Raw genomic sequence first — 19,848 nt, 5'->3', positions numbered from 1 at the left:
CCATCTGGAAGTATCCTAAATTGCTCTCAGTCCAATCAAACATGTCCTGCAAGTTCTGGATTGAATTCACCAGATATTTTACAGGCAGTTTTCCTTAGTGGATCCCCACGGGGGACTGATCCTTCTTGTCACCTGGGAATGTTTAACAAGGAAGCAAAACAAAGGAAATACTGCATAGCATTGGTATTTCTCTTTATTAAAACAAACTATATTTACCATATGTCTTCTTTGCTGATTTATGTGTGCTTGCTAGCCCAAAAATACGGATACATATTCTGATACAAGTGCAACCCCATGTGCCTATGGACAACACCGCCAGTACAGGTTTGAGCCATTATCTAATACCAACCAATCAGCCTTAGACTGCACCCATGGGGTTATTTAAATCCCCAGGTCTGAGGTTGGAGTCTGAGTTCCTGTCCCAGGGAGGGGGGTACTCACTCAGATCCCCCATTCCCCACCCCCAGATGGTGCAGAAAGAATAATACTGGCGGCTTTTCTTATGCCAAAGAACAACCTCAGAGAAGAGCTAAAAAGGGTTGGAGAACTGCAGACAAATGGCTGAAATTGGTTGTCTAGTTCCCTTGCATGTGGGAGGAGCAGGGAGGTCACAAGTACCTCTGCTGCTTCCCACACTCTGCAGAGAATGCCTGTAATCCTCTGAGTTTGTAGATTTCTGGGCATCCCAATATGATTGTGCTCTAAACCATAGTTTAACATTGCAAGAAATAGCTGGTGTGACTCTTGGACTTAAGAGTTTCCCACCTCACCCTCCTTTGTCATGGCTGCAAAGAGAACTTTAGAACATTTCACTTCTCTACCTGCCATTTAACATGTCAGCCAAATCCTTAACTATGGTTAATTGTAACAGGCCAACAAACCATGGTTTATGATTAACTAACCTAAAAGAAGAGATTTGGGGTTAAGATAACGTGCTTTACTGCAGTTAATCTACACTGGAAGTGCAAGGTCCTGAATTCATCAAAGCCATGCCAGACATGGATAGGGCAGGGGAGCATGTGAGCCAAAGGCTCAAGCAGGCTTGTCTTCCTAACATTAGTGGTTGTTAGATACCTGGAAAGTCCATTAAAATCAAATGCCTTAAGTATAATTATATATGACATTTATATCCTTTCTTTCATCCAGGAATCCAAGACAGCATACAAGGTTCTCTCCAGCACAATTTTACTCTCACTCCAAACCCAATCAACCCAAGTAGGGTATTAGATTGTGATTTTGGATGCATTCTATCAATTTATTTACTTTCATGGCAAGCTATCCTTAGTCAGTCTCCGGGCCATTGAGACTCAAATGTGGTACCTTCCTGTTACCAGTGCTTCCATGATAAAAACATCATTATTTAGGCATTCTAATTATTTGAATTTCTAGTCATTATTACTTTTAAATATTGTTCATGACCAGCTCTTGCAGGCATATCTATATCTATGATGCACTATAGTACTGCACTATAAGCTGCAACATGATATCCGGCTTTTCTGAATACAATTGCACTTTGTTTTATAATCTCATTCCATTCTTGTTTATTTTCATACTTTACCACTGTCTTTTAAAATGTCAAAATGCAAATATGAGTGAGGGGGGAAACAGTTAAATTATGTCCACATGGACACTAACAAACTACTTTTAAAGTCTTAAACAGTTTTTTTACCACAATAAAAAACATATGGAAAATAAGCCTAGTTTGCATTCACTTTGATGGTTCAGAAACCAGTCCTCAAAGTTCTCTTGCCTGAACAAGTCTTATACATTTCAGTAGAAATGATGCAAGCAACCATTTTGACAACCAGTTTTCTTGCTTACAAAGTAGAGATTTTATGTAGAAACTTTAGGAAAAGATTTGCATTTTGTATCTCTGCCTTATTTTCCATTCCCTTCTCCCCATCTAAAAGTTGTTTTTGGAATGGTGACTATCATAAATATATGAACAAGCTGTCAAAACAAAGCATATCTAGGTTTGCCCCAATAATAATTTTGTCATTTTGCCCCCTGAGTCATAAGAATGCATTTTGACATGAAAGCCTAACAGGTATTGGCTGATTCATAGTGATGTCACAGATGCTTAGCAACCAGAATTAGTGGCTCAATTAAAATAGCATACACACAATCTGAGAAAGCCTTTCCCTCAAGCTGGCATTAATGTAAGCCAACTCTATGTATATTTTCAGGATATGTACATAAAATTGGTTGCATTAATCTCCAGTCAGAACCCTAAACTTACTTTGAAGTCCATGTGAAAGTTGGGTTAGTTCTTTCATCAGTGACCCTTCTTTGTGGTAAATATTTGTGACTGTGTTTCCAATGTCCCACTAAACCTTTCCAAAATGAGGATCTGACTAACTGATCGTACCTCAAACAATATTAAATATTCATTTTTGTTCTGTACCCCCTTAAACTTGACTGCCTTATTTACTTAAAATGCTTGTTAATATTCTATGAGATTGAGATTAGATGTTGTTAATTCTTTTCAGTAGTTTGTTTGCATTGAATGGTTGGTGGCAATTTAAGGAAGTTGTTCTGTCCTTAACTAAGCCTTAACTAAGTTTACCTCCCTCAATAAACTCATATCCATTCCATTACTTTGTTACATTTTAGACCCTATGAATGAATGTCCTAAAGATCTCATCCTTAACAGTCCTACTCAGCTTTTGTAAATCAAATGCCAATTATCCTCTCCTTAACTTTATCACAGTTAATTCTCCTAGGCCTGAAATGGCATGTAGAACAAAACAAACTTCTCCCTCAGGACAAGGAATCACCTGAAGGATACAGGACTGAATACCATCTTTCCGTAGAGACTCAAAACAAATCCTCACAATCTTAACACAGATGGTACTTCAGCTACCTTCGTATCTTCCTGGTGGTCAGAAACTTAACCAAGTCAAGAAGATGTCAGAATTGCTTCCTCTGAAGCATTCCCACTTCTCAAGGCAAATATCCACAACTTGACCATTGGCCATGCTGGCTGAGGATGATCGGAGTTGTAGTCCCATGCATCGGCACTGCACTGGGTTAGAGAAAACTGCTCTACAGCAAACAGAACAGTTTTTGTAGCAACTGATAGTTACAGACTATCCACAAAAAATTCACATACAAAGCAGTACCTGGGCTTTAACTGGAAAGGCCCCTTCCTTTCCCTCTTCATTTTTACTACTATTTTCAAGTAAGGAATAATTCTCAGAAGATATTCTCATCATTTTTATATGAACCATACACTGAACAATGTTTTATGCCGGACATTGAGTCTCCACAGTTCCACTGAGTTCCGTTGACTTACCCCTTAGTAAACATGCAAAGAATTGCAGCATTAGTATTTGCGTGTTAAAAACAAGCAAAGCTTTCCCCACTCATAGAAAACTAGCATTACAAGGACAAGGCTCGACAAGAGATTTTCTGTGAAAAGGATTTTTTCCCTTGTTTGTTTTGTCAGGACGTACGTATATTGAGATCAGTCTGTGAGAAACAAGGAAAGGTTTTGGAACTTACCTATGTAGAGAACTAACACATGTGCCCTAGAAGCTCACGGGGGTGGGACTGAAGCCACTGTTATCCCTACCAGCTGGATGAATCCTTGAGTGGTCATGATCTAACATCAGGGATTGCAGTGGATTTTGCCCTTATTCTTTCCACTGCTGGCAGATGGAGCAGGAAGGGGGCATTCCAGAGCTTTGCAGAGAAGGCAACTAGGAGGCAGAGATTCTTGTAGGGAAGAATGAGCATTATATTTTCCAGGGCCCAACATGTTGCTCAAGGGATACCAGCCTGGATCATCCAGACTCAAGTTAGTCGTGTTTAATCCCATTAAAATTAATGGGAATTAATCATTCATTTCAATGGAGTCAGCTATGACTATCTGGATCCAGTTCGATGAGATCCTAAAATCTAATCATCTTTGGGAAAGATGTGAAAATGCACTGTCTCTGTGTGTTTGCACACGTTTTAACTGCTGGAGCTCCAGGTACATGCATGGAGTCCCAGCCTCAGGCATATACAAAGACCCACTGAATGCCAAAAACCTAGTGCTAAATCTACTACTTGGTGAGCACAGTATTTATTGCAAAATGTGAATACATCTACTGAGTCATATGAAGTTATACTGCAGCATGAGAAAAACCACTGCTGCTCTGCTAAGGATATTTATGTCTCAAATGTATATTTTCTGTTCTGGACTGCTTGCAGAAAAGGGCACAAGGAGCCACTCTATGATAAGGTCGCATATTTTGATTTAACATTTGCAATTAAAAAATAAAACTCACTCCCAGACTTATATATGACCAATACCACAGGTGTTGAGGGAATAACACCGATATTATTTTTGGATGAGGAAAAGGGTGGTCAAGTAAGCACTCTAACATAATTATTGATTGTGTTAATGATTCTGCTGGGCAGTCAGAAATTAATTATTACCAGAAAAGTAATAGAAAAGTAATTGTAAGCAATTCCTCTCACTTAGAGAAACCATCTGCTTCTTCTATTGCATTCCTTACAGAGGAAACACCTTGCAATTGTCTGTACCTCCAGTGCACATAAGCACAGAGGGAAAAATAAGCCAAAATGGATGCATTCACATGCTACATCAACCCACCCTGGGCATAAGAGGCTGTGGGTTGATTGTTGTGTGAGCCACCTGTGCTACGCCCAACAGATGATAGAGTGCGCCATGTCCTGTTCACCCCACTCTCCCCCACCTTCCCTCTTGTTCTTCCCTCAGGTATCCAAGGGGATATCACAGCAGGATCAACTTTGTTTTCCCCACTCCATGCCAGAAACATGGGTTATTTTGGACTTGCAGTAGCTTTTTTCCCATTTAACAGGAAAGCAGGGGAAAAGCCACAGGGAGCTGAAAATGGCTCGTGATCATGTCAAGGACGCTGGCAAACTGGTTATGCTGGCGCATGTGGTGTGGATGGCATTAGCAAGCACCTAGGCACCCAGCAGGAGTGGCAAGGGGGTTTTCTGCCATGGCTAAGTGGCTTAGTATCGCTGGTATTTATGGCATTTATGATGGGGTCAGTTGACTAAATTCAGATAAATCACAGGCAGAACAACCCCTGCTACAACCAATGTTGCCCTCAATCAAGCCACTCATAACCCGGTAACAATCCATGGGTTCTGGGTCTTACTTACACAGGGTGACAAGCCGTGCTAGCTGGGCCTGCACGACAACAGTATGCAGAGTTGCTATTTTCAGCTGTGATCATGCAAACTAGGTCAGAAACTTGGATTGGTGTGGACAGCTGACTTTTGAGGTCCCTTGACCAAGATACCTTCAATAGGCTCCTTTCCTTAGTGAGCCTGGCTTTACAATGCAGTTCCTGCTCCTCATCCTCTTTCTCATCATTACTAGCACTTCCTTTCTCAGGACAGAGCAAGCAAGAAGGTGGTGGCCTGCTGCTACTCCTGCTTGGTGATCACAATAGATGAGGATCCCTAGACAGTGCAGAAGAGGAGTATGTACCTGGTCAACCAGTGTGGATAGAAGCCTAATTTCCACTCGCTGTTCCATTTACAGGTGTGCTTTTCACCTCCCATTATATGATGTGGCCCATATACTGTATGCCTGCTGAATGTCATACGGCAAGTGTGTTCACAAAGCTATGCACTGCAAATTGGTGCATAGCATAGCAACTAGATGACAGCATTTACAATACAATATAAATGTGACAGTTTATGATGCTTTAGGTATGGGAAAAGACCGAAAATGGATTTAGAGAGCTTTTATTGCCTTCCTTTTGGGATGTTAGGAAACTTGCTCACTCATTCCACATTTCTTTAATCCTCTATTTTATTAATTCTTGTGAGAAAAACTTTTGAATTAAAATAATGTTAAAAGGGCATGGCTAATGTTCATTAAATCCAGAAAAGTTTCTGAAAGATCCTTTTTAAAACAGATGGTTTGTTTTAGTTTCATAGAAGCCTTACTGTCTAATCTTGTGACACAATCTATGTTTCATGTATTAAAGGGTTTAGCTTTTATATGGAATAAGAGAGGGAAAGAAACAGAGAAAGGATACATAGTATGTCTCTTCTCCTAAAACATGTACAGTAAAATGTAATCTGGATGGCTCTATAAATTGCACCCAGTTTGCTTTTGTTTTTCTCCAGCTGAAACAATTTAGCATCTGTCACATACCAACAGATAAATATTTTTCTACAAAAACACATATAAAATGTTTCTTGTTCACATAACCTGGAAAAAGCTTTAATTGTTAACATGTTTCAACAACTGTCTCTTTATTTTCAAAAAGAAACTTCTTTTAACTCTGTTTATTTTGAATGTGTTTTTTTTTTCTTTGTAATTTGTCTGTTCTCACCAGCATGTTCAAAATGAATGCACTCAACAGTCCTACACTCGTTTACTTGGAAATGCATGGTATATGGCATTCCTACTTACTGCATACACTGTCGAACGTGATATGGGAGTTAATGTCCACGCAAAAATTTATGTCATGCAATGTAGGGATTCTCTGGGCCTTCAGACAGATTATTCATCAATACCATATCATGGCAGTCTCACAATATGCATTGTCTCATACTTTGTATCCATGTATTCATTACATTCATTGACTGGGTTCACACAATCAGGGAAGGAAAATAAGCCACTGTAGCTTCTTTTCCCACTGGCCATGAACTACTCAATTACTGTAATTTCCTTTGTCAGATAAGGCTTCAAGTTTTCTGAACCTAGCAAGGAAAGGCAGACAGTGTATTTTCAAACCACCCTGGAAAGCTAGCTTGTGAACTGCCGCCACCAGGATTTGAGGGAATTATGGGGGAATTCTGGTAACTGGGCAGCACATGTAGGGTGGGAAAATGAGTGGTGCTGGCTTATTTTCCTTCCCTGACTGTGCAAACCTGGCCACTGTAGCTTATTTAGGAATGCGACTTCCTTTAATTTCACATAGGTCTCTTAAGGACCTCTAATTTCACCCTTATTTCTTGTCTTACCCCTTTTCTATACTTTTAATTCTCCTTCTGCTGTTCCACTTTAGCCACGGCCTACTGCATGTGGAGTATATTATCCATCTCCTTTGAGATCTCTCTCAGTATAATAACCTCTTTAACACCTTTGGTAACCTATTCATTCCCCATGTTGTGCTCTGTTCACATAACTTTCCTATAGGCATGCCATCAGCCAAGCCAGCTGGGAATCATGGGAGCTGCAGACCAGCACATCTAGAGGGTATGAGGTTAGAGAAGTAGAATATTGAGGCAGAACTGTAGTCGAACAGTCATACTCTACCCATTGTAGTTATATTTTGATTGGAGGACGTCGCTGGTTGCTGAGATATTGGATGACCGAACTGCTGTGCAATAAGGAGAGGTTATCTTGAAAAATGTCTCAAGAAAACAGTTCAGAGCTAATTCATCTCATACATGAAAAGGCGTATAACTCAAAAGTGTTGAAGTCCAGCCAGGGGTGAATTGGGCAATTCACCTTCAAAGAAACGAATGTTAAGGCATCCTTATATCTTATCTTCAAGGAGATTAAGTATGCACTCATATTTATAACTCATCTGAAGGCATGCATGCCATGCAAGTTTCAACAGGCAAAACAATTTCATTTTTACTTCTAGCTATTTACCTATTTCATTTTTAGCTATTTTCATGGGGGAGGGGATAAAATTGTATGGAAAAAGACCCATTGGTTTTGTTTTTATCCTGATTTCTATCAACCAGCCAACCAACCACTAAAATACTATGGGCACTTACTCCAAAAGCCTGTATTTAAAATTCCTAGTGGATCCACTGATCTCAGGAAAGCGAGGGGGGGGTGTCAGCATTACAGAAAGTCGAACTAGCAAAACCATACCCAAGAAACCTGCAGCCAGTGTTTAATTGACTGACTAGAGGACTAGCAGTAGATTTTTTTGCCAGGAATTCCCATGTCTTCCATAATTTAGAAACATAGAAACAGAGTGAGTCAGAAGGGGCCTCCTGGGCCATCTAATCTGACCTCCAGCACCAGCCGGCTCCGCTCATGACATGCCCACCATGTGCATGTCCAGCCTACCTTTGAACACCCTCACCGATGGGGCCTCAACGAACTCTTGTGGAAGCCCATTCCACACCCTCAGGGTCCTAACTGTCAGGAAGTGCTTCCTGGCATCTAAATGGAACCTTGGTTCCCTGAGCTTTGCTCCATTAGAGCACATCCTGCCTTCCTCTGCAGGGGAGAACAGGTCTCTACCCATCTCCATGTGACATCCCCTCACATACCTGTATGTCGCCAACATATTCCCTCTGAGTCTCCTCTTCTCCAGGCTGAAGAGACCCAGTTACCTCAGTTTCGCCTCATACGGCATCCCCTGCAAACCGCCCACCAACCTTGTGGCCCTACGCTGCACTGACTCTAACCTGGCTATATCCTTTCTGTAATGAGGGGCCCAAAACTGAGCACAATACTCCAGTTGCGGGCGTACCAGAGCCATATAGAGTGGTAGTAATACCTCTCTCGATCTAGAAGCCACACTTCTGGCTATGCAACCAAGAGTGGCGTTCGCCCTCTTGACCACCGCATCACACTGCTGACTCATGTTTCGCCTGCAGTCAACCAGTACCCCGAGGTCCCTTTCACAAATGCTGCTCTCCAGCCACTTGTCACCTAATCTGTACTTATGACACCTATTCCTGTGCCCCAAGTGCAAGACCTTGCACTTATTCACATTGAACGCCATCCTGTTGTCTCCTGCCCACTTCCATAGTCTGTCCAGATCCTTTTGGATCTGGAGTACCTGCTCCTCAGTTGTGGCCACTGCTCCAGTTTTAGTATCGTCTGCAAATTTGATCAGCAGACTGTTCACCCCTTCTTCCACGTCATTTATGAAGAGATTAAACAGGATCAGCCCCAGGACAGAGCCCTGGGGGACCCCGCTTGTCACTGGCTGCCATTCCAATGATTCCCCACTAATGGTTACCCTCTGCTTTCGGTCAGTCAACCATGCCCTAATCCACCAGACAGTGCTTTGGTGTATGCCAAAACTCCTCAGTTTCTCCACCAGGATATCATGGGACACTTTGTCAAAGGCCTTGCTAAAATCCAGATATACCACATCCACTGCATCCCCTCCATGTAGCCATCTTGAAACCTTGTCATAGAATTCCACAAAGTTTGTCTGGCAAGACCTGTTTTTGCAGAAGCCATGTTGTGTGGCTGGCAGTCTCCCTTCCTTACCTAGCATCACTAGATCTCCCTCTATTATGAGCCTTTCCATTGTTTTTCCTACAATGGACAGAAGGCGAACAGGTCTGTAATTCCCCATGTCCCTTCTACTACCCTTTTTGAAAACTGGGAAAAATGGAGGCCAGCGGGCGTGAGAGAACCCCTGCCAACTCTCTAAGTACTCTCGGGTGTAACCCGTCAGGGCCTGGCGCCTTTGTAACATACAATGCCCTGAGGAGCCCCTCGACTTCAAGGGGGGGTGACTCTAATCTGTGCCCCTAAGTCCCCAGCCTCATCTAATCTCCTATGCGGATCTCCCCCGTCCTGCTTTGGGGAGAACACAGAGGCAAAATAGTCATTTAGCATCTGTGCCTGTTCCCTCATATCAGTCCCTGGATCTCCTTCCCCCTTATTTAGTGGTCCCACCACTTGTCTCCCCTTCCTCTTCCTATTTACATGCTGGAAGAAGCCCTTTTTGTTGCTCTTGATATTCTTGGCAAGTCTCAGCTTGTAATCAGCCTTAGCCTTGCGAAGAATTCTTCTGCAAAGGGCCTCCTCCTCCCGGTATAACCTTTTGTCTATTTGCCCCAGTACCCATTTCCTACGGAGGTTCCTTTTTCGTCTAATCCCTCTAACCACCTCCTTTCACATCCATGGTGGCGCTCTCCTCCGCCTCCCCACCTTACTAACTGTACTAATTTAGTGCAGTCAAGGCTAGGACCTGCTGAAACTGCTCTGATCAGTTTCTGCTTCATTGAGGGTTATTTTGCAGCAGTTTGATCATCCAGTATCTCAGCACCCAGGTATGCTTCATGTTTACTAAGCATTAGCTTTCTTCACTGGAACTGGAAGACCAGGATTTGAATCAATGAAGCAATGATGTGGCTCACATCCCTAGACAAATTGCAACCTTTTAAGGGATAATTAAAAGATGCTAACATTAAAAGATAATCCTATTATACTGCATTTTTCATTGCTGTACACTTTTGGCTCTTTGATTGATGAATTATACTTTATTACAATATTGTAATGGGGGCTGCCTTTCGAAGATGGTTCAGAATGCACTATTGGTGCAAAATTCAGCAGCTGCTCCTCATCTCCTGATGGGAATGCTTGCAAGAGGACCATTCTGGTTCAGTGATAGTGGCTGTCAATCAAATACCAACCTGCTTCAGTATGAAGATTTTTAAATGGACAACTTAGATAATCTGCATTCCCAAGAACATACTTCTTTCCTTGGACCCGTAGGGAAGATTCTGCTGTATGTTGCCTTTTACAGAATTGTAAGGGACATCTACACTGTACCACCTGCATTTTCAGTGAAGAGACTCTTGGCCTCCTCTTTGCTGGCCATCCAAGGTGAAAGCAAGCAAGCAAGAAAACATGCTTGTTATAGTAGGCATTCTTGGCAGACTCATAGATCAGGGGTGGGTAACCCTTGACCAGTGGGCCTTTAAGGCAGCCCACATTGACTTCTGCCCCACCGCAAAATTTGCCATGGTGATTAATAGGGATGCATAGATTTTATTAAAATCCTTCCATCTATGTTTTGTAGGTTGTCAAGCATCTTTTGTTCAATGACAGAATCAGATTGTTTTGTATAAGATAACGCAAATACCTTTTATTTGCAAATGCACATTTTCACTGATGTGCACTTGCACTAATCTATATTAATGCTAATGAACATTTGTACAAACCCTACGCAAAAGTAAAAAAACAGTCTGCAAGTCCATGTATCTACACAACTTGGAAATAGCTGATCTACTAAGAATTATATTTTTTCCTGACATTCCTAGAGGCAAATCAACATCATCCCCAACCCTTTGCCATCATTTATTGGCAGCACAATAGCAGTTGGAACGGACTAATTTAGCTTTAATATTAGGTATACATATAAATTAGCCCTTTTCAACTGGTGTTGCACCACCAGTATTTAGCAGTAAACTGTGACAATCATTGTTGTTACTGTGTCACCAAACTTTGGCAGTAGCAGTGGGACTTATAGCCCTTAATGGGTCTCAGGAACAGAAATTAGACCTTGGAAATTTCCCTAACTTCTTATAAATGATGCAAGCTAAGTGTTAATTTGAAAATATATTAATTTTACTTTCTTTTTAAGTTGCTTTTAATTATGACAGTTTTAATTGGATTATTTTATGGTGTATACTACTTCCAATGCTACCCATAGCAAAGAACTGTAGCCGAAAAGAGCTAATAAAGAATGAAAAAAGAGAGATTGGTCCATTTATAATACACTTGTGCGTGAAAGTTGTGGAACTGCTGCTTTTCACTCACAATAGGAGGAATTATATAAACATGTAATAAATAAATAGTTTTACTTAATGGGAGAGGCAGGAAGCAGCTACTTGCATAGTTACACACACAGTTGGGATTCTAGGATGTTGTGCCAGATCTGGCACCATTATGCATTTACTACCACGCAGAATAGCTGTGTCGTTTGTGCTGAAAATCATGCACACTGTGGGGAAAACATTGCACAAGTGTGCAGTAGACTAAGGTTTGACATAAATGTGGCAAGTTACAGACATAGTTTATAGTTTGAAATTATTCATCCAAGAACATGGACTTTCAAGAGTCTGCATTTGTCCTTTCAAGTGCAGAATGAAGCACTTCACACACAAGAAAACCCAACTATGAAGTAGACTATAGTTATCCTCTAAGGATAAAATGTTGCAGTTGGTTATTCTATATTGTCATGTATTACAGCAACTGAAGTTATTTCTTATACTTTTGAACCTCTTGTGCAAAGTAGAAGATTACCAATGCATCTCGGAGAAGTACCACAAAACTGCAAATCAATACTGTTGAATCTAGACTCACTTGTGCTTGCTCACTTGCACCCATCAAATTCAGTGGGACTTGTGTTAGCCATGATAGTGGGGTCTATTCATCTTAAAGGTGCTTCCAGATGGAGGGCTCCCAGCACTACCATTCAGAAGGCATTGTGCACATATTCTGACCCCCCCCCCCCGCCCACACACACTCTTTTCTGCAATAAAACAAGAATGGAGGGGGTGGTAAGAAAACAGGAGAGGGTTACAAGTGGAAGATTTGAAGCGCTGGACTTTGTAAGATTCTGTGAAAAAGAAATCTGGCACTTGGTCAGGAAGATCCTTATCTGCCAGCATTGTTCATTTGGATCCAACCCATATTTTGTATTCAGATGTACTTAGATTAACCTATGAAAGATACATAAGTCTGCACTTACCTGAGGGTTCGCACCGTTAAATTCAATGCTGCTCACATCTGATGAGACACATACAGGATTTTATTATAAATCTAATGTTTGCTTAGTTTTTATGCAATAGGACTGAGCTGCGGATCACAACAAAATATTGAGAATAGGGTCATAAGGTAACATATTCCTAAAAGCAGAAATGTTGGCCCATTAGGGGAAAACATCCAAATTAACAACAGGGTAATTTGTTTATTAGAACCAATTACAATATCAGAAGTTTTGAGGGTTTTCCATTTTCTCACCCATTCCCTGCACACTTCTAGTACTTAATATTCAGTTTTAAGAACTAGTAATTAACTAACAATTTTTAAGAACTAGCATTTGCTCAATGCATTCTGAACATTACATTCTTTCTTTATGCTATTTTAAAGAAAGTTATGGCCCCAATACATTCTACAGTAATTTGTGATCCTATTCTTAAGTACACCAATAGAAAGATTGTATTTGGATAGCCATATAATTTACAGGACAAGGAAGGGACACCTATGGTTTCAGTAGCCATTTTATTCTGTGACATTATTAAACTGGCAGTTTTCTATCAGCAACCCTGATGAGAATCTTTCCAGCACTCTCACCATTGCAGGAGTGATGTGATAGAGCCCTAATGCATACGTTGAGTCCTGGATTAAGCTGCATATCAACAACATATCTTCTTCTCTAAAGAAAAAGTGTAGAAGTTTGCTGCAATTCTGAAAGATTTCTATGACATGGAAAACATGCAATTATGAAATGGGTAAGTAACTAGAGAAAGATATTTTTATTTTTCATGCTAAAAAAAGATATGCCCTTCAAGGAGTGTTTCTCTCTGCTTGTATCACCAGCCAAAGCTAGTCCAAGATGCCTGAGATGTGGAATCCAGGTGCTTCCTCTACATGACTAATGTAATGTACAATCCGCTTGGGAATTATTCTGTGCAAAGCCGGTTTTGAATTGAAGCCACTCTCACCTGATATTCCCCCTTCCATTTGAAAATGGCATATCCGAGAAAAGAAAATCCTGGGTGATTGTGGGCGACAGATCCATCAGATGAATCATCAAAGAGCAGATGACATTAATAGGCTGGTACCCAATGCCAAGTCAATGGTGGAAGTTTTGTTTTATATATACAAATAAGAGTCAGATATGTCTGTCTCCAATCTGCATACATTAAAAAAAATCAATAGTACATTGCCATTGGCTGTCAGTTTGTGCATATCCTTTGTTCTTTGAAGGCTCCTTGAAATATATTTTTTCTACACAGTTTGAATCTCCCATTGGGAGGACTGCTACAAACATAATTGTATCCATTCTTATCTTAAATGAGTGACGGATGATCTGCACGTGAAAAGCAATTTTAGTGCACAGATTTTTGCTACCACTCATGCAAGGAGGCTGCTATGGAAAGACCTCTCCATTTTATCCCCGGGGATCGCATGCGAAGTGCTCTGCCCAGACCTGGGAATTCAAAGTACCATTTTAGGCTAAATGCATCCTGCTGTCCTCCAGCCACATAGGTGCTAAGAGTTCATAATGTGCTAGCACACAAACTTTAAGCTGATCATCTTGTATTGTCCATTTTGGAAATCCAGTCGTTTGTTCTGGCTTTGATGCAGATGATTAATGGTTTGAGATATTTCTCTGATTGTTCTATTAACTGGTCAAAGTTAGAACTGATGTCTGTTGCAGGCAGTATATCCTAGTGAGTGTTAACTAACTGGCAATTTAGACTTTGTGCCAAGTTTATTATTTCTTTGGGAATACTTGCCCCTAGAGACATATCACAAATTAATATGTTAAAGTTGAGTAAGTCGATTAATGAGATCTGAAGGGACATTGACAAATAGACATCCACCTGTCCAATTCCAAGAAATAGCTAGGTAATTCAAAAGGACATGTGTTCTTTAAATATTAAAGAAGTTTCCAACACAAGTTTTATCTAAATTATTATCTCCTTCCAGAAGAAGCTGCCACTGGGCACTGGCAAAACCTATGAAGAAAATAATCATTAGCAGCATTACATTTCTGACAATGGGCCAATTTGATTAAGCCCTTATCAAAGAGAAATTATGCTGTTCATGATTCTTGATACATTAATTTTTGCGAAATGAAACATAACCTGAGATCTATGACCTCTCCAAAATAGATAACACTAAAGAATTCCATTGACTGGGCAAAATGGGATGCTATGCTTCATTATTTAATTCTTGGTTGAGACCCTATGTATCATATTTATTCATTGATAATTGTAATTATACACATGACTTATAGGCTGCAGCTGTTCAGCCTCAACCAATACTCTCAATAACATAGATCTGAAGCTATAAAAGCAGCAGGACAAAACCTGAATTTTAACATGTCTCAATTGGATATATTATCATGCAGCCATAGGTGGCAATTTATATTTGGCACACAAAGTAGAAAGTGGCAAAACATTATCATCAGAGCAGTGTCAGCTGAAGCCAGGTTATCCTTGTCCAGAAAGGAGCATAGCAGGACCACAGGGCAAGGAATAGACACCTGAACATAGCTGGCCACCTAAGCATCAAATGACAAAGAATACTCCAGGAAGACCCGCAAGCTATGAAGTTACCTCTTCATGGGGAGTGGAACTCCATCCAGAACAGGTTGGACACCCTCCATCTGCTCAAAAGAACCATCTACTCACAATATTTTGATCTTGTCTGGATAAAGTTTCAGTTTATAAGCCTTTATCCAGTCCATTGTCACAGCCACGTACTGATCTTGCATATCCACAGCATCACATGATGAATACGAAAAGGAAAAATAAATTCCATGTTATTAGCATGATGATGAAAGTGCGCTCCAAAACTGGATGGCTCCACACAACAGTTTTGTTTAGATGCTGCACAGCATGGAGGTCAAAATGGACACTTGCAGAATCCCAGGCTGGAGAATGAACAGGGCTGAGTGGTATTTCCCCAGCATTGCCCACTGGAGCCACCCATCCTGGCAGGAGTGGAAGCACTGCACTGCAGCACCTCCCACTGCAACTCAGACAGTCGTCCCAAAAGGACAGTAGAATCACTGGCACAGAAAGCTCCCAAACGATCAAGGCAGATCGGCTCAGTTACACTCCTGTCTCTCTCCTGACATAGAGAATCATATAGGGCAAGGCTACAAAACCCTACCTGAACCCAACTGAAAAGGTTCTAGACAATCAGTGTCATCGAGAAGTGTCTGGATCTGTTGGTAAACACCTGCTCAAGGACTTTGCCAAGGGAAAGGACATTTGCCACCAGCCTAAAATTACTAAGATTTTCCAGGTCCAGGGATAGTTTATTTTAGAAGCAGTCTCCGCGGCCTCTTTCAGGAGGCTAAGGATCAAGCCTTTTCTCAAGGAGGCATTAATCACCTCCCTAGCCCAGTCACTGTTCTCTCCATGCCAAAAGAGACAAGGATCCAATACAGAAGTCATTTCATGAACCTGTCCAAGCACCTTATCATTGTCTTCAGTTGTACCAACTGAAACTCATCTAAGAAAACTAGACAAGGATGTGCTCTTGGATACCTCACTTAATTTTACGCTGGAGTCTTACGTCCTGAAAGTACCTAGCAAGTGTATTATGATAGGCCTTAGATGGATTGACAGCATCCTTAGCACCCATCCATAATAAGCTCCAGACAATCCTGAAAAGCTCCACTGAATGGCACATTGGGGATTCAGTAAAGATGTTGTTTCCTTGCTTCCCTCACTACCCTGAATAGATGTGACCATAGATTAAGAATCTGTCTTGGGGATGGGAATCCATCAGACTCCCTGGGCTCAGTTCTGCAGACTCCAATCTACCTTGACATGACTGTGACTCCAAATTCCTGCCAAGCACACCCAGCATTCGCATGACACTCACCAAGAACTGAGTTCCACACAAATGCTGTGCAAGTGGCGTCTCTCTTCTTCATCATGTGAAGCAGCCTTTGTTGTGCTGCACATGACACAGGAGATGGTTGCCAGTTCTGCAACCTTCATTTCATGTGCATTCATGGACTTCCTGTCAGCTTGTTTCACTTTCTAAGACATGAGAGAGGCATGAATGCATGTCTATGAACAACAGAGGGATGGATTCCCTGGAGATTCATCACACCCCTCCCAAAAAGACATGACAAAGTTGGATTGCATTTACCAGGGGTGTTCCTCCATCCCCTAACTGTTCTGAAATCCAGTTTACCTGAGCACAGATTTAAAATCTAAAGCAGGGGCAGGCAGAATGTAGATCATGACCTACTGGTCAATCTCTATGTGATTTGCAATGAATCTTCAATAAGTTCTGACTTTAATGAAGGCATGAAGTTAAAAAAAGGAGGAAGACACTAACAGTGAAACCCGAGAATCTAAAAGTTGGCGGACATCCATTCAACAGAGCACTATAGAGTTGTAGGAGTATAGAATTCTGCCAATTCTGTGAAATTGCTCTTTGTGGAATAATGTTGGCTATATAGTTCTAGTATTTGAAGCATTGGAGTTTATTTCTATAAAGCTACTGAATTACTCCTGTGTGGTAATGATCTAAATTATTAAGGATGGAACTCGGATAAGGGATGTTTTACAGAGACATATATTTTCCTTCCTAGTCATAGATGAAGCTTCATATCATGGTCTGAATTATTTCTTTTGGAACATCTATAAGGAGGTGGATTTATTCACTTTGGAATGGGCTACTAGATTACACTCTCAGAAACAAAACAACCAGATTCTGAAGTATATCCATTACATTAAAATGTGAACTGTAAAAATGCAGGAGAACCCATGTTTTGTAGCTTCAGCATATGGGCTACTTATCTGATTGTGTGATACAAACACAGACAGCAAAGAAACCCCCAATTGGTTGTGGCTAGTTGTGATGTATTACAGCAGGGAAACACGAGTTTTCCCAGTATAATGGATGATGAGGCCCTAAGGGGCTCCCTTTAAAATAAGGAATGTTCTATAAAACAGGACATCTGGCATCCTGAGATCTTATGACTCAGTATGAAGCTGTGGGATTGAATAAGAATCAGGCTAGGAATAGGCAGGCAACAGGACCTTTTATTAGCCCATCTCCTAGATTTTGTCTACAAGGCACAGACATGAGACCAAGTCCTTCCCCACTCTTTGAACTTTCCAGACTGCCATTGTCGGGACCCCTCCCATTGAAGTTTTCAGAAGCTCTTTGCAAGGTTCTAACATTTTGCTCTTATTCTAGGCCCTCTGATGGTGGCATAACTGTATAGGACAAAAATAAATTTGACAAAAGGGCGTCCTCCTATCTTGCAAGAGAGGCTGAAAAAGAGCAGAGGGAACACCACTCCCCAGTTAGAAGGCCCCAGAAGCATTTGAAGAAGGAGGAAAGGAAAGGAAAGCAAAGAAGTGTGCAATTGCTGTGTGCAAAGATGCCAGCTGTTCCTACCTCTGCTCCCTTGCTCATTGTCTCAGAGCACTCTAGCCAGAAGATTGAACTGATAATGCAGAACTCACAGAAGATTGAACTCAGAGAATCATAGAACCATTGAATAATAGAGCTGGAAGAGACTAGTAATGCTTCTGGGTCCAACGCTCTCTTCAGTGTAAGACTCCAAGTAAAAGCATCCCTAACAAGCGGCAGCCCAGCTACATTTTGAAATTCTGCAAGGCAGGAGAGCCCACAACCTTCTCAGGGAATTGGCTCCATTGCTATATTGCTCTTCCATTTCTGATGCTCAGCTTGAATCTGACTTCTTGTAAGTTGAGCCTGTTATTCCATGTCCTGCACTCTGGGATGATCAAGAAGTGATCCTGGCCCTCTTCTGCATAACGTTTCAATTACTTAAGAAGTGCTCCCCTCAGTTTTCTCTTCTCAAAGCTAAACATGCATCATTCTTCCAGTAGCACTTCATGGAGCTTTGTTTCCTATCCTGAACATCTTTGTTGCTGTCCTCTGAACATTTCCAGTTTGTCCGTATCTATCTTGATGCATGATATGCAGAAATGGACACAGTACTCAAGATTAGGCCTTATCAGTGCTGAATAGAGGGAAACTAGTACTTCATGTGTTCTATTAATGCAGCCCAAAATAGCATTTGCTCTTTTTGCAACCATATCATATTACTGACTCATATTTCGCTTGTAATCTACATTCCAAGATCATTCTTGCTTGTAATTATTGCTGAGCCATGTATTCTCCATCCTTTAACTATGCATTTGGTTTCTTTTTCCTAGGTGCAGAACTTGGTGTTAGTCTCTATTAAATTTCACTGTTGTTTCATCTTGCCAATATCAGTCTCACAAATTTAAGAAACATTCCCTGCCCCACCTCATCCAACTTGTTAATAAAAATGTTGAAGACCACTGAGCTCCCTGGTGCCCCCACTCTCCCCAGTTTGAGCAGGTGCCATTGATAAGCACCTTTGAGTCCAACTTTACAGCGAACTATGGATCCACCTGACAGTTGTTTCATCTAGTCCACTTTTAGCTAGTTTGCTGATGATTATGGACCACTTTGTCAAAAGTTAAGATATATTATGTGCATAGCATTCCCAGAGTCCACCAGGAAGATCAGCCAATCAAAAAATGAGAGTGGATTAATCTGGCAGGATTTATTCTTGACAAATACATATTATCTTCTAGCAATCACTGCATTGTTTTCAAAGTGTATGCAGACTGGCTGTCTTATAATCTGCTTCAGTATTTTCCCAGGGCACTGATGTCAGAGTGACTGGTCTGTAGTATCCAGGTTCTTCCTTTTTTCCCTTTTGGAAGACAAAATTAGCTCTCCTCCAGACATCAGGCACATCACCTGTCCTCCATGATTTCTCAAAGATAATAGAATTGGATTCTGCTGCTGTATTTCTGTGCAGAGACATGTATCTTTAATATATAGCAAACTCCACCTCCCTTCTGTTCTTCTTGAACAAGTTATATCCTTCAATTGCCAAATTACAGTCAAGGGAGTCATCTCACAAGTTTCAATTACACCTATCAAGTCATATTCAGTCTCCTATATGAAGAGTTCAAGCTCACGCTGTTTGTTTCCCATACTCTGTGCATTAGTATTTAGACACTGAAGACCATGTAGTTTATAGTACATCTTTCTTTTCTTTTTCAGAAGACTATTATTGGCTGCTATTGGAAATGCTCTTTCCATTGGGGTGCATAAGCCTATATCCCTTGCTATCCCTAAGTTTACTTCCCTATCCCCTGTAGAATTCAGGGGTTTGGCAGTATCATTTGTTCCCACAGGTGGGAAAAGAAAGGGGTCTATGTCAGTGAGCACTGGAAACCTTCAGTCACATTTCTAATCTTCCAGGTAAACAGTATGGTGAGTCCATGGCTCTTCATGGTATACCTGGGTTTCCATTCCACAAAGTAAGTAACCCACAGCTCCTGTTCTTCTCTTCTTGTTGCTGTAGCCCTTGGTTTCATGACCTCTGCTGGCTGCCCTTCAGTCTTTTGCAT

This window comes from Varanus komodoensis, unplaced genomic scaffold (assembly GCF_004798865.1).
Source record: "Varanus komodoensis strain SLA01 unplaced genomic scaffold, ASM479886v1 scaffold17, whole genome shotgun sequence".
Classification (NCBI taxonomy): Eukaryota; Metazoa; Chordata; class Lepidosauria; order Squamata; family Varanidae; genus Varanus; species Varanus komodoensis.
This window is presented reverse-complemented; position numbering follows the sequence as displayed.